Source organism: Oryzias latipes, chromosome 14 (assembly GCF_053564925.1).
Source record: "Oryzias latipes strain Hd-rR chromosome 14, Olatipes_Hd-rR_3.1".
Taxonomy (NCBI): Eukaryota; Metazoa; Chordata; class Actinopteri; order Beloniformes; family Adrianichthyidae; genus Oryzias; species Oryzias latipes.
In genome coordinates, this window is record NC_136250.1 from 12,864,832 (window position 1) to 12,881,220 (window position 16,389).

The following is a 16,389-nucleotide window of genomic DNA, read 5'->3' on the forward strand; positions in this document are numbered from 1 at the left end:
ACAAACACAAAACGAATTAAATGTAAAGCAAAATCATGAAAACAATAAACTGTTTGGTGCATCGATAAGGTGAACAGACGTCCTGTCCACGCTCCTGTAAAAGGCAAGGTCACAAGAAGAAATAATACAACTGCAACAGAAGATCTTTCATTAATTGCAGGCAGATGTCATCCACCTGTATTAGCAAAACACAAACCTCTTATAGCATAATGTTCTGTCAGAGAGACTTTAAACAGTGATCAAAAATGCAAGAAGGATTTTATGAACCCCTCTGTACTATAATGCGAACAATGGTCTGCTATTTTTATGTAATGATTCCATTAAAAGAAAACGTGTGCTAAAGCAATAGCAACAAACAACACACCTTGTGAGGTTAAAGGTGACAGCATGCAATATGGATCAGGGACGGATAGGTTTTATAACAATGGTAACGTCATCAACTTAAATTAACATTAGCTTAAATTATATGCCATACGATCCATCAGCTTTTAAAACCGCTTTCCTAAAGTAAACTATGAAGAATACGAATATTCAATGACACTATAGTTCTACAGCCCAGACTGAGTTTCCTTCCTCCCTTCATCTGCATCAGTCACTCAGCTGCACTGAGATCTAAAAACCTGTGCTCCTGCAGTTACCTGAATCACCACCGGGGGGACGATGAAGAATGAACCAACATCAACTGAACCTGTGGACCATGAAGCATCAGAGAGCGTTTTAACATCACCTCTGCATCTTCATGAGCCGTCTCCTCTCTGCTCAGTTGTTGAACGGCAAAATTAACCTGTACATTTTATTTGAGGGAGGAAAGTGAACACCTGAAAAACACAACTCAACCAATGTGTTGTTAATGTCCTGCTTAGTCTAATCCTATGTGAGATACAGCTGTGTCTGACAGCTAGTATCATTGCATTTGTGAGTGTATGAATGCACAATAAGCCGCTCGCCCTCAGGGTTAATATATGTCGGTGTAGTTCAAATGCCATGTGTGGTCTTCTACCTGCTGAAATAATTCTTACTGTTAATCATGCTCTCTGTCGCAATGGAGTGTACAGGTCAGACCATTCGGAGGCTTCAAACACAGGAGTCCAGGCTTCAAACCTGAAATTAACTAAACCACCTGGCGTTTCAGGGCCCTTTACATGTCTGCAGTGGGGGTCGGCTGTGGTGTCCGGCATGGCATCCAGTCTACTGTCTCCTGTTTTGACAAGACTGTCCCATCCCAACAGAGTCACAGGCGTGTTTGGTGAATGCACGCATGAATGTTCCACCATCTGGTCAAAAGTCAGTCGGATGGTCTTTTGCAGGTTTTGGGGAGTCATTTGTTCATTTGTCAGAGCAGGTAGAGTGTCCAGTAGACTCATCAGTGGTTACCTTTGAGCTTGGAAAAGACAATGGCTCCTGCATCAAGTGGTGTTGTCCGACTTGCCCTGTGGTCCTCGCCACGGTGGAGGAGGGCTTGGAGTGGTCATGGGTACTGTTCATTTTTCCTCCAGACCCTCTGCCTCTTGGTCTGTACATTCTGCTGTTGGGCACCTCGTTGTGGGCTGTCAGGGTTCAGAGCGCCATAGATGCCATTTCCAACTGCTGCTGGGGTCCCCTGGGTGGCCTGCTTCTCCCAGGATTTTTCCACCTGTCATCCTGTTTCGGTCTCCGAATGGCTGAGCATGACACGTCATTACTGCTGTTTCTGAGGGCATCAAAAGTCAAAATTCATGTTAGTTTCCTTTTCTTTTTTAAAACACCTTTTATCCTGTGTGAATTATTTCAGTAAGGTAAAGAATTGTTTTTCTTCAGCTGCTCAACCTCCCCCCCTCTCCTGTCCTGTTTCTTCAAATGTGCTCTGGGGGTCAGTCACTGCTGACTCGGCCCCCTCCTGTGAAGGTAAAGAGCTGCGGAGGATGGTAAACTTATGCGCCTTTGTCACTCACCCACGTAGCAGAGGGGGGTTTTCTGCCTAAAGTTTTATGAGATCTCGGGGGGGGGGGGCTGCTCTTCTGCTTGGAAAGAGATTTAGAATGTATTAGTCATGTTCAGTCTTCACCGTCTCCAACACCGTCAGTTGATCAGTAATGAAAACCAGCAAAGGGGAAAATCCCTAAAATTGTCTTTGTCCGAAATGACGGACCTGGGGCAAAATCTTTGAAAAATATATTGTCTTACATGGATTCTGGCAGCTTTTCATTCACTCTTAATCAAGAAACAAAGACAAATTGTTCTTACTTACCATTAAGGACTTGCTGCCCTACAAAAAGAATTTGGAGAAGTACTAAAAGCAACAAAATCCCACAATTTAAGCTTTTCCTTATTTAACCAAAAACACAATTCACACTCTAAAACACAGACAATCAATACAAAGACATTAACTTTTAACCGTTTTTGCAAAAGACATAAAACAAGTAAGGTACCTTACACAAATAAAAATAAACCATTTCACTGAAATGAATCGTTCATAACTAGCGTTTTAACATTCATGTTCCCTCTTCTCCTGTTCTACCATACCCTGCACTTTCATACCACACTTTTCCATGCCCACAGACCCTCCATTTTACTTACAATGCCTTTTAATTTCTCCTTCTTGTCACCTTACATTTCTTGTCTCTACATTGCAACATCCTTCCAAATCCTCAAAAACCATGTTTCCCTTTCCTTTACCTCGTCCTTTTCCCCATTCTGAAAACAATTTTCAAATACTATTGATTACGATTCAAACAAACAAAACCGCCACTCATTCGCTTCTCATTCAAACAGCAGTGCACAAGTCAAGATCAAAACAAACAGAAAAACGAACTTAAACAAATTAAAAATGTCAATAATACTTCTTTAAACAAAGCTGAACTTAATCGCGGTTATTAGGACATACAAACAAATTAGAGACATGTATTCACAATAAGAAAACCGAAATAATTACAAAATTATTTTACCCCAAATGTATTAGACCCTGCAACCATGCACGCTGATCGCCGTTGCAGCAGAGGCTCCCGTCGGAGGCGCTGTGCAACATAAAAACCTTTTTCGGCGAACCGAAAACCCACTGAAATTTGTTTTTCAACGCTGTTTTACAACCGAGGTCATGATTAAGCCCAATAAGACAATCCCCGCGATGATTGTACCGCAAACTAGGTCCCAAATTCTCCAGATTTGTTTGTGAAAGTTCAGCGCCGGTCCGCCATGTTGGTCGCTAGGAACGCCGACTCGCTAACCACGTGGTACGAACAAAGCAAATCACAGCCACCGTCGCCATTTTGGCTAGGACTCCGTCACGCTTACCACGTGGTACAGACAAAACCAATCACAGTCGTCTACACATTCGAAAACAAGTAAAACGTCCCGTCATTGGTCCGTTCGATGTAAACATGATGAACAAGATGGCTGCGTCCATGGAGCAGACAATACACAGGGAAATGTGGAAAATACAGTTAAAATACACAGATTTCAAACATTTTCATCCCATTCTTTCCAAAATCGCATACATTTCATTCCATTCATTCTCATTCAAGCCATTTTCACCGCTGTTGTCAAGTCAAGTCGTCAGCGTCGTCTGTCGTCAAAAGAAAATTCACCGGTTTCCTCATTTCTTCTGCCTAGTGCACCTTTCATTTTTATTGTGAATCTCTCTGTGGTTTCTCTACGCATTAAAAATAATTTGTGAAGGTTCGCTGCCTTCCTGGTTTTTCCGAAAATCCTAAAACGCGCAAAATTAGTTCCTATAGTAACACTGTTGTTTTCGTACGGGATTTCGTACAGGCTCAAACAGACGCAAAACCTCCTAAATTTTAACGTAATCCAAATATCACCCGCTCCCAATTTACTATTTATTCAATTTTGACAGGTTAAACAGACACAAAACCTGCACAATTTGCTCAGCTCTAATTAATTTTCATGAATTTCCTTAGTCCAATTTGCTGTTTCAGGAGGGTGAACCCACAAAACTTATACAGGTGCGCTATGCCGTCCACATACTTCACTTCCCCACAATTTGAGTTATTCACTAAAAGAATAACGTAAACAATATGCAGAATTTACGAACAGGTTCCTGCTTTACCTTTTGTTTGTGAGGCCTCGAGGGAAGTCAAGCACGTGGGGGGAGCGTCACCGACTTTTCGCCGAAAGTCCCAGAAATCTCATAATAAACCACTATCGGTCCTCTTACCCGCGTTGCGCTTCCGCGTTTCTTCCCCACTTATCACGTCGGGGTCACCAATTAATGTTGGAAAAATATAATCTGTCGCTTTGAGATTACTTTCCTTTGTTGCATGTCCAATAAAGTCGAGAAGAAGAAAACCACGGGATTCGTCCGGATTAAAGATTAACAAATTTATTCCCTAACAATATTTCTAAAAACATAGTAAAAACAGAGTAAAATAAAAACAGATCGATCTGGGTGTCCAAAATCAAGGCCTGCAATACGCAAGAGGTTACATTCCGAATTCACATGCAGCTTGTCTGGAGACACAGGAAAATTCCTTGAGTTCAGACTTTTAAGCATGTGGGCAGAACATCCTCCCCCGGGAGCAAATGGCCGCCGAATCTCCGCCTCTGGTCGCTAGAGATTGGCTGACAGAGGAGCCCGCCTTCTTCCTTCAGCCCATCCTTAGAATCACAGCATCTGGTCTCTGGGGGCGAACCTCACAGATAGACACGGTACGGAATCCCCATGGGTGGCAGGAACTGTCACCGCAGGAAGTCGATCCTAGAGCTTTGTTCTTCACACGGGAGCAGATGCCTGTGGCGGTTCCCAGGGATTGAGATGATTGATTCATGATCCAAGTCAGACCTACAACCAAATGGCCTCAGAAGATCAAAGACCATTTTCTCCTGAAGGGGGTTGGAGGTTGGAGCTGCATTCCTGAAACCTCTTTACATATGCAATTATCAGGAAGTCCCTTTTAATTGAAATGACTGAAACCCACACACAGTAAACCAGAAAGAAAACCTTCAAAGAAATAAAGATAAGATAAAAACCTAGGAGAAATAAGAACCACAAAAAATAAATTCCTTCAACACTGATTTGAAGGTCGCACAGCCACTATGTACATTTTGCGCATTTTCCATGTATGAAATTTCGTTTTTTCATGATATACGTAATCCATAAGTCTTTTTTTTTTTGCATTTGTCATATCTGGATATGCACACATGTCCATCCAGCTAACAGGTCTCTACGTGAATTCCGTGTGGATCTGGTTAACATTTTTGGTCAATTGAGAATCTTGGCGCACATATCAGGGTCAAATTACAGGACCATAAATATTTGGACAGATTTTCTGTGTGGTTACAACAACTTTTTACTCATAATTAAAAGGTGAATGTGCACAAAGATGTGTAAAAAAAATGTAAATAATTGAAAAAACTTCCCTTAACCCAGGACTGTCCAAACCTTTTGCAATGACGGCCAAATTTGTTGAAGTAATGTGCCACCCAATTGGCCTGACCTTAGTTGCACTCTTATGATAACAATATTGCAAAATGGACTACTCGATGAAAACATCCATCACATTAAATCTGGGTCCATATGAAATGTTGCATATTATACACTATTAAATGCTCACTGTAAACTTCTAAATTCAAATCATGAAGTTCAAACAACTGTGGTTTGGATCCCAGAAAAAACGTTTTCTTTTCATTTGGCCCTTTAAGGTTCTGAAGGTCAAGTAGCCCCAATTGTTGCAACAGCTTGGAACATAATTTACCCAATCACAATCAAGAAGTAGTAGTTATTACAAAGTGTAAGTGATGTGATACAGTATATGTATATAAGTATATAAGTGTGTATATACACATATATCTATATATATATATATATATATATATGTGTGTGTGTGTATATATATATGTATATATCTATATCTATATCTATATCTATATATATATATATATATATATATATATATATATATATATATATATATATATATATATATATATATATATATATATATATATATATATATACATACATATATATATACATATATATATACACACATATATATATACATATATATATACATATATATATACACACATATATATATAGATATATATATATCTATATATATACACACATATATATATATAGATATATATATATCTATATATATACACACATATATATATAGATATATATAGATATTTTTTTTCTTTTTTTTTTTTTGTGTGTGTGGAAAACACAGTGCAAACAAAATCAGTGCAGTGTTTTTCCAACAACAAGCCCTGGGTCACTCCTGAGCTGAAGACCATCCTAAATGAGAAGAAGAGGGCTTTTCTCTCTGGGGACAAGGAGGAGCTACGCAGAGTACAGAGGGACCTGAAATATAAGATCAGGAAGTGCAAGGACTGCTACAGGAAGAAGCTGGAGCAGCGCCTGGAACAGAACAACATCCGTGATGTGTGGAGGGGTCTAAAACACATCTCAGGACATGCTGAGGCTGGAATTGGTCGCCAGGTCACAGGTGACCAAGCCTGGGCAAATGAACTGAACCTGTTCTTTAACAGATTTGATTCTGCCCAGCCCCCAGTCTCCACCCACTCGGCCCCCTCTTCACACCTTTCCAGTTCAGGCGTCTCCTCCCAGCTGCAGCTGTTACCACCTCGGCACCAAACAGTCCACTCTCCCCTTCTTCCAACAGAAGCAAAGGGACCCCCCCAACGACTCACAGCACCAGACCAGCCACCGCCCACCCATCCTCCAACCCCCCTCTGCCTCACCCTGAATCAGGTTAGGATGGAGTTAAGGAGAACAAAGGCCAGGAAGGCAACAGGCCCTGACAACATCACCTCCAGGCTCCTCAGGGAGTGTGCAGACCAGCTCTGTGTGGTGATGCTGTTCATATTTAATATGAGCCTCAGACTGGAGAAGGTACCAGTCCTCTGGAGGACTTCCTGCCTGGTTCCGGTTCCAAAGGTACCTCGTCCTACGGAACCGAACCACTTCAGACCTGTCGCCTTGACTTCCCACCTGATGAAGGCTATGGAGAGGATCATCCTCAGCCATCTCCGCACTCAGGTGAGCTCAGCACTGGACCCGCTGCAGTTTGCATATCGACCAGGCATTGGGGTGGATGACGCCATCATCTACCTGCAGCATCGGGCCCTGTCTCACCTGGAGGCCCCTGGGAGCACTGTGAGAGTCATGTTTTTTGATTTCTCCAGTGCTTTCAACACAATTCAGCCATCACTGCTGAGGAGGAAGCTGGAGGTTGCAGGTGTGGACCAACATCTGGTTGCTTGGACCATCAACTACCTCACAGACAGGCCACAGTTTGTGAGGCTGCGTGACTGTGTGTCTGATGTGGTGGTCTGCAGCACGGGGGCACCTCAAGGGACTGTGCTCTCCCCATTCCTGTTTACCCTGTACACATCAGACTTCACCTACAACTCCCACCACTGTCATCTGCAGAAGTTCTCAGATGACAGTGCCATTGTGGGCTGTGTATCAGGGGGGGGGTGAGCAGGAGTACAGGGGGGTCATCACTGACTTTGTTAGCTGGTGTGAAGTTAACCACCTGCTGCTTAACACCAGCAAGACAAAGGAGCTGATACTGGACTTCAAGAGGTCCTCACCATCACAGTCACTGGTGAACATCCAGGGTTCAGACATTGAGGTCGTGGACACATTTAAATATCTGGGTGTTCACCTGAACAACAGACTGGACTGGTCCAACAACACGGATGCTCTGTACAGGAGGGGTCAGAGTCGCCTTCACCTGCTGAGGAGACTGAGGTCCTTTGGCGTGTGCAGACAGCTGCTGAGGACCTTTTACGACACTGTGGTGGCCTCAGTGGTCCTTTATGGAGTTGTGTGCTGGCGGGGGGCAGTGCAGGCAGAGACTTGAAGAGGCTTAACAAACTGGTTAGGAGGGCCGGCTCTGTCCTGGGCTGCACACTTGAGTCCATCGAGGAGGTGGCGGACAGGAGGATGTTGGCTAAGCTGACATCCATCATGGATAACCCCTCCCACCCCCTGCACAAAACTGTAGAGGCGCTGACCAGCTCCTTCAGCACAAGACTGTTGCACCCTCAGTGTAAGAAGGAGCTCTACCGCAGGTCATTCCTCCCCACAGCCATCAGACTGTACAACACCATGTCAAAGTGACACTCCACGGTCCCAGGGGTGTTTTTCTGTTTAGTTTAGTCATTGATTCATTTACTTTTGTTGTAGTTGTTGTTTTTCAATTTTAAATTGTTTTTTGTTCCTGAACAGTTGTTTGTTTTTGTTCTTGGTGTGAACTTCATTAGTTATTTCTGTATTTTGAAAAAATTTGTAATGTTTTTTTACAGTTTACATGTTTTGCAGACCGCATGTTTTTTACACTTTTGCAGCTGTATTTATTTAATATTTATTTCTTTATTTAATAAGAATCTCATTTTTGATAATAATTTTTCATAATAATTTTAGTAATATTTTTAATTATCTAATATAAATGTAATTTGTGATGTCCTTTATTGATGTTATATTATATAGATTATTTCTGAATGTCGTGTTGCTGCCACAGATAAATGAAATTTCCCCATTGTGGGATTAATAAAGTCATCTATCTATCTATCTATCTATATAGATATATAGATATATATATATATATATACACACATACTATATATATCGGCGCACATATCGCATTCAAAATAGGTATTTGATGCACAAATCATGAATTGCATATAAGAAGTACAATATCACACACGGTTCATCTTCAAAGTTGATTTACGTGTTCTCTGCCTGGTTTATTTGTACATCCAACATGGTAAAGTAGAGAAAATGTCACGTGAAGACCACAGCTTTCTCACTTTTTTCACATATAGTCATGTATGACCAATTTTCATCCATGAACTACGCTGTGTGACACGACTTTGAAATGGTTCTTTTTCCTTCATTAAGTACTGTTTATGTGAATATTTTTTGTAAAATGTTTGTTCCTTAGCATTCTATTAATGGCGTTTTTCTTTTAATATTGACTTAATTTGTTTTCACTTTAATATAAATATTTGTTTATGTATTCAAAGTCCTCTCAAATGACAGATTGAACCACCAAATGCCGTACATATGAAGCTGTGCTTCCTTTTTAATCAGCTAATCAGTGGATCTAAAATGAGTTTTCTCTTAACTGTACTGGAGTTTTTCATAAGAAAAAAGTTGCATCTTCTGATGCATTTATGGTGATGAGTTTATTCTCTTGTAATATGGTGTGGCAGGTTTGCCACTGTTTTGACTGATTCTTCACACTGGAAAGGTGTGAAGCTTCATTTAAGTCTGGAGCCCAGATGGAGCTTTTGCTGGAGGCTTGAAAACAGTGAAGATAAACTTTCTCACATCTGCAGACTAATCCAAATGTGTCTCCTTAATGAATCTGCTGCTTCCACAATCTCTTTTCCATTAGCAGGAAAACAACTGCAAATGATATTTATTTCTACATTCTCCTGCTTGAGTGACCTAATCCTCTTGAGTTTTCAAGTTGTTTTCTTCCTAATGCGTACATTTCCAATTGTGGTAAGAGGTTCATAGAGATTTGTCATAAACTGAGGTAATGTCAAATCTGCCTCATATTAATATCAGACATCATTTCCATATTCTAAAAATGGTGGTTTCAACTTTTGGGGTTGAATTTTATCATCGATTTTAACCACCTTTGTTGAGGCTTTGCCTTAAAAAAATCTCAATCTCTCAACGTTTTTTTCTCTACCCATCAGTCAGTCTTTTGTTACAACCACAATTACAGTTGGGCATTTTTGCAGGTGAATAATGTAAGGTCACGTTGGCGACCTGCTCAAAATGTAAAAATCATGTACATTTTATTCTACGGGCATGGTCGTAGCGAACACTTTAACAACACGTAAGAGTAAGTAAAGGTGAAGTGTTTGAGACGTCGTGACACTTGTCATTTTTCAACCACTCAGAAACCTGTACACTGCACAACTGCCCCAATAGTGCTGTTCAGTAATGCATCACCTGCAGAATTTGTGTGCGGTCAGTAAGGGACCAACACTCGCTAATGACTAGAGTGTGGCATTATGGCACCATACTAGAGCATCACCTGTACGTCATAAGTGTGTGTAACTTTCATTGTCCTTACAAACACGTCACGATTCATTTACCACATGCCTCACAATGGTACGTTGTTTTATTCATGATGTCCCTAATGCTACATACATACCTGGCATGTGATGCACATTCAAGAATGAGCTTACAGTTATTCTTGAATGCGCTTTTTAGCATATGGTGTTCACACTGGACTGTCGCTACGCAATACTAGCGCAGGCACTCACAGTTGGAAACTCAAGAATCCTGCTCCAGGCTTTTTCTTTCACAGCTCTATTCTGATATACAAAAGACTTGGGGTCAAATAATTCAGTTTGAGTACAAACCGCAATTATTAATTTCTCCGTGCTCAATTTTCCAAGAGTTGGTACTTCCGTGTTTTGAAAAGGGTGCTAACTATACCTCAATACCAAATCTGCATCCCTGGTCAAAGTTCAACTTTTGACGCACGTTCAATAGCCGTAGGTTTTGTACGTGGAACCCGAAAACTGAATTGAAAACATGTGTAGTAACAAATGAAAGAGATTTCTGAACGCCCGTCTACATAGACTATTCATTGGACGTGGTTGATTGACAGCCTGTTTCCAAGCCCGGAGCAAACGTAGCATTAGGTCGCAGTAGCAACAAGGGAACTGCAAGACAAATCGGCACTCCCTTAAAAATATCTACAACCCTCCATGGACCCGGACAACCGGAAAACCCACAGCACCCATATTGATGCATGTGACTAAACCATAGGGGATCTAAAATCTCCAACTTATTTCTATTTTTTATAAGTCATTCAACTGAGTCTAATCTCCCGAGGTCCCACACTGTTTTTTCTATTGCTACAGTTGACATCCAAGCCCCTGGACTGCCCAAAGGCCCTCAGGGACCATATTTGTAGTGTGCAGTTGATGCTGTTTTATGATCTCATCTTGACCACTATGTTGTTTGTAGGAATCAGTCAAAGGGTCCCATCTGGCCTGCAGCTGTTTGGAAGTGCTGCAGCTCGACTCCTCACTGGTGCAGAGAAGACAGAATACTCGTCCGATCTAATAGCCACTCTCTACAGGTTACAACTGCAGAAATAATTTAAAACACTTTTTTTTCTCTGTTAATTCTTGATGCCCTTTAAAGATTAGACAAAATTTAGATTTTCAAATAATAAGAGTAAAATTCTCTTATGAAACCTACAAATGCATTTCCAGATTTGCTGCATTTTGAAGCACTTTCCTAACACACTCTGACTTGAATAGACCCGCCCGGGCCCGATTTGCCCAAGTTGACAGGTGTGATTGTACCAACTGAATATTTTCCTCTGGGGATGAAGACATCTTCTTTCATTTAGCCTCAATGGATTGCTCCTCTTGAGCATTTTATATGCAGTGGCCTTTTACCTGACTTACCAGCTGACAATCACTGGTTTGCGCCCATCTGTGAGAGCATGGCTGTGCGTCAGCAAACTGACATTTGAATGGTCTCTTCACTCACTGCGTGGTGTTGACGTGTCAACACCTTTGTCTGGCCCTGACAGAGAGTCAGCCGTGATGGATATGACATTGGAGCTCCTTGACATTATTGCTCCCATTGAAAGGTCTGCAGGAGTCCTCATACGGGACCCAGAGTGGCTGCGACTCTGTTTCACAAGCGCACATGTGCACGCGCACGCAAAGTGACTATAGAGGCACAAAGCCAAATAGCAAAGTCCTTCAATGATCCATCAAGTGTTTGAGCAGCCATTGTGTCCTGATCATTAACCAGGAAACGAGAGCATCTTTGAGATGGTAATGTTGGTGTGCTCATTTCGTACATGGCCAAGACAAAATGCCAACTGCTAATCACCCATGTGTGTTGGAAGACAAGAGAGGCAACGACGGGAGAGGGGACCATTAAGGCTTTTCAAAAGTCCATTCAGGAATTTCTCTTCATTTTTTGTTGGGATCACGATCCAGCTCCACTCTGCATTTGGGTTTTGTTTAGAGTTATGTGGAACACTGTCATTGTGCATCATTTGTACAAACTTCTGCCTCAGCTGGTGCTTTGAGGAACGTTAAAATGTAAGCGCATTGAAGATGTTCATTTGTTAAGATTTGTGCTGCTGTAACCAAATTTTTTCAAAGAAAAAATAAATCAGTCTGATTATTAATTATTAACTCAATAACAAAGAAAGATTTTAATGGTAGTTACTTTGGTTCAGTCGTATTTTGTGGTTTTAATATGCTTGAAACCTAAATTAATTTTTATTTTTTTTATTATTTGTAGATTCTCTGTTGGCTTTGTGTTTGCCTGTTGTATAAGACTTTAAGTCTGCTTCCTGGTGCAGATTCTAGTTTCCGTCATGCTGTATGTCCCTAATTAGCAGCGTACCATTATATCCAGGACTCCACTTAATTTAGCGTAACATTAAATGGGAAAAAACATTAAATAAAATATTGTTTTATATAATTGGAAATAAAGTCAGGCATGAATGGGTAACACTATAGACTTTATATGAGAACTGGACCCCTACCCCCTCTTGTGCCAGAAGTAATCGCTGGTTCCAAAACGCCAAAATTCCATAGATTTCCATTGAGAAATAAACAGCTATTTCTGTCATACTATTAGTCAGAATAACTATAACTTGCTCTGCTACATCTCTTTAACATGTTCTTGCTAATCCTAATTTTTTTCATGTTTAATTTTTTTGCTCTAGCGCAAGTTATTCAAATTATCAGATGCCTCAACTCAAGTAAGTAGGTGGCCTTGCGTCAAAAGCGAAAACGTTTGATTGACGGATTCTCTTGAGCCCACTTTCCGTGGAAGGGGTGTGGCCTTCTAACATGCTCACTGCTGATTGGAGAGAGTGGTTGCTTTAGAAATGTGGACTAAGACGGACATGGAACAATCACAGGTGACTGAGGATATCTGGTTCCAACATGGCAATGATAGCTTCACCCCACATGCGCCGTGACAGTCCAACTTTGAGTGGAACGCTCACCTTAATTCCCTGGACCATTCTACACCAGACAGGGCCATACCGGACTGTAGCGTACCGTATCAGACCACTAAGTAAAAAAAAAGGCTTTAGACTGAAAAAAGGCCCAGAGTAAAAAAACAAAAAAAAACAGGCATAGTCTAACAGTGACTTTATGGACCTGAAATTGACTTTGTGGTATGTCAGAATTCCCGGAAATACAATTTTATTGTTTTAAATCAACGACTACTCTACTACGTAACAGAATTGATTGTTCTAATGTTAATAATATAATTATCATTTCTGTTACTGGATTGACGAAGCAGTTTTTATGAACCGCTTACCAAACATGCTAGGCTAAAGGCTCCCCGCACAAGCTAATCGCATCTGACTAGTTTACAACAAAACAGAGCTTTCCTCCTAAACTAAAAAATATAGATGCATTTGTGACATTATGACTGAATTAGTCGATGAAATCGATAAATAAACAATTAAACATTTAACACGATTAGCCAATAAAAGATTTTTAAAAAGCTAGTAGCCCTGCTAAGCTAGCTACCCTCATGACAAATGGAGCAAAACAATGACAAAATGCCTTCAAAGTGTGGGGTAAAGTAAGGAATTAGTTAATGAGTTTATAAACACTATTTATGCATAAAGATATGATTCTGACTAAATTTAATCATTTGCAGGAGTTCAGTGTCCCATAGCTACAGCCAAACGTGCCTGGAGTTTTGTGCAGTGTGGTGCTCTGGGATGTGTGCACGCACTGTGTGGTACCTCTGTGATGTTGGGGGTGGACAGTTAACAGATGGTGTCCTATCAGGATAATAATATTCAATTATCTGTGTCCAATTTACACCTTTACAATGAACGACAAAGAAAAGGAGAGTGGGAACAAGTGAAAGCTTGGATCAACAAGAAAGGTGGTAGGGAGTGTAAAAGTAACAGAAATATTGATTTAAAAAATCTTTTCCTTTTTCTTATAATTGGCTGTGTGTGTTCTTTTATTATTTATTTTTTTCGTCCTACAAGGGCTAAATGACAGCTTAGTCTTTTTTTTTTTTGCACTCCCCTGTCCCCTAATGTGCTTACATGACTCTTGTGGATTCTTGCCCGTGGACAGCAATAATAGGAGCATGTTGAGGTCAGTTTTAATTTTATTTTGATAAAACAAAACAAACAAAAAAAAGCGGGGGGAAAGCACAATTATATTTACTTATGTAGGTAATTTGCCCTTAAAAATAAATTAGTTCCAGCTCAATTTGTTCCGAGTACCTCAAATGAGTTCAGATTTGTCTGTTGTAATTGAAGATGTTTCTTTATTTTCTGTAAATATAATCTAAGATGTAAAAATTTTTTCTTAGCCATAGGCAAAAGATAGTGGATGACTAAAGGTGCGCCATTAACTGAACTTAATGAGTATAATCAGTAAGCTATTTCTAATAAGGTCACATTTGCCTAATTAATTTTAATAAATTGGACTACTTAAAGAATAATCTAGATTTTGCCCCCAAACAAAATAAGAACCAGGCAAAAGAACACACCTTACACACTTCCAAATTGTCCACAGTCAAATGAGTTATGTAAGGTGGCCCTGAAGTGCAAACCAACAAATCACTTTATGCAAAACAATTTTAAAGATCACAACAGATAAAAAAAGAAAAGGAAAACACCATTAAATTTTAGAAAACAAAGCAAAATTTCAAACAACCAAAAAGTAAAAAGCAAAAACAAAAACATTTCGGAAAGCAGAGAACATAATAAAATGTTAAAAAACGAAACACAACAAGAAACTGGAAAAGGTAGGTACTATGGGACATCAGTGTTTGGATGATATGTTTGTCCATCATTTTAACTGAAAGTAATTTGACATATTTGCGAAACTGGATATCATCATCAAATCAGCAATGTCCCATAGTACCTCCCTTTACTGGTTTCTTATAGTATTTTGTACTCCTTGTGTTTTCCCTCCTAACTAATTGCATCCTGATAAAATACTAGCTTAAGGCTGGCTGATCTCCCTTTTTTCTTAGGTACATGAGGAAGCGCTACATTATCCTCAATACTGAAAGAAACCAATAAAATTGGTTTGATTGTTTGGTCGAAATGTCTCCGTGGTTAAGCAGCTAAAAGAAAAGCCGCAGCACAGATCCAAGATTCACTGGAGAGATTGTTTGAGGATATATAACACGTGTAACCCTCAGAAATTCCCTCTACTTTTGTGGCTTCAAGGGACGAACTGAGGTGTACTAATGCCCCTTTTTATTACAAAACTTTTCAGAGCTGCATTTAAATGTCTATATAAATATGCTGATGATACACTCAATGCAACTTCAGTGAGAAAAGTGAGAAAAATGTTTTTTTTAAATCACTCTTTTATACATTAAATAAATTACGTAATTTCTCTCTATAGGACATAAAAGTTTGAAGGTACATGGCAGTAGTGGAGTGATGTCACTTGGTTGGCTCAGTACCATCAGTGTTACATGATGTGAAGAAGGTGACTGAGGAGATGGGTTATCTGTAAGTCCAAGCAGTTATAACATGGATGAATAGACACATTTTAAGTATTCTTCTCTCCAGGATCATATACCAAATGGGTGGGTAATTGCAATTGAAGACCTTTGTGCAAAACCCTGAAACTTAAATGCCAAACTCTTGTTTTTATTTTGTCTCTGTCCTTTTTGCTTTCTTTTATTTTTCATTTTTTGCATCTTGATGAATCAATTCACATAACCCACTTAAGCTTTCTTGACTTTTTCTTAGAAACACTTCATAAATAATGGAAGGTGCCGCAGTGTAATGAATCGTGTTATGCATACAGTACATAAACCATAAGAACATTCAAGGTCAGACCTATCCTCCCACCTCTGCCCTCATCGCTCCTTTGTTTTCTCCCACACTCAGGGGGCAAAGCATGGTAAACTATTGTTATTGCACATTGTGCAATGCAGAGTATCCATAGGTTTTGCCTTTGAAATATACTAATATTTGTTCCAGTAATAAGCCGCTTTTAATAAGCTGCGATCACTCTGGTGCCACTTTTGTGTACAGAGCACTTGGCTTGCTTGCAGGAGTAGACTCCTTCACCGATTCTTGTACTGTAAAACTGAAACTTTATGCATTGTGCTGTAAGCCCAGATTTTACATTATAGCATCGCTTATGCTACAGTGTCTTGCGACCCCAGAGTCCCCAATGTATTGATCCTATTCAAAGACCAAACATAGACTATGAAACCATATGAAGGGCTAATGGGAGGAGAAAACCTCATCACCTAGCGGACTGGTGAATATAGTAGCTGTACTCGGGCGCGATTGGTGACAGAGTACTTTACCCCAAGCCAGAGATGGTAATTTGTCTAACTCTTTGCCACATTTTCAATATTATGTAGTGAGTTGGACCTACAGGGATGGGCAA

At 40.2% G+C, this 16,389-nt stretch overlaps 1 protein-coding gene across 3 annotated transcripts in view; it reads left to right on the forward strand.

Annotated features, from left to right (window-relative positions):
• cadm2a (cell adhesion molecule 2a) overlaps positions 1 to 16,389 on the forward strand; it is a 303,643-nt gene that overhangs the window by 190,891 nt on the left and 96,363 nt on the right. The window lies entirely within an intron of this gene.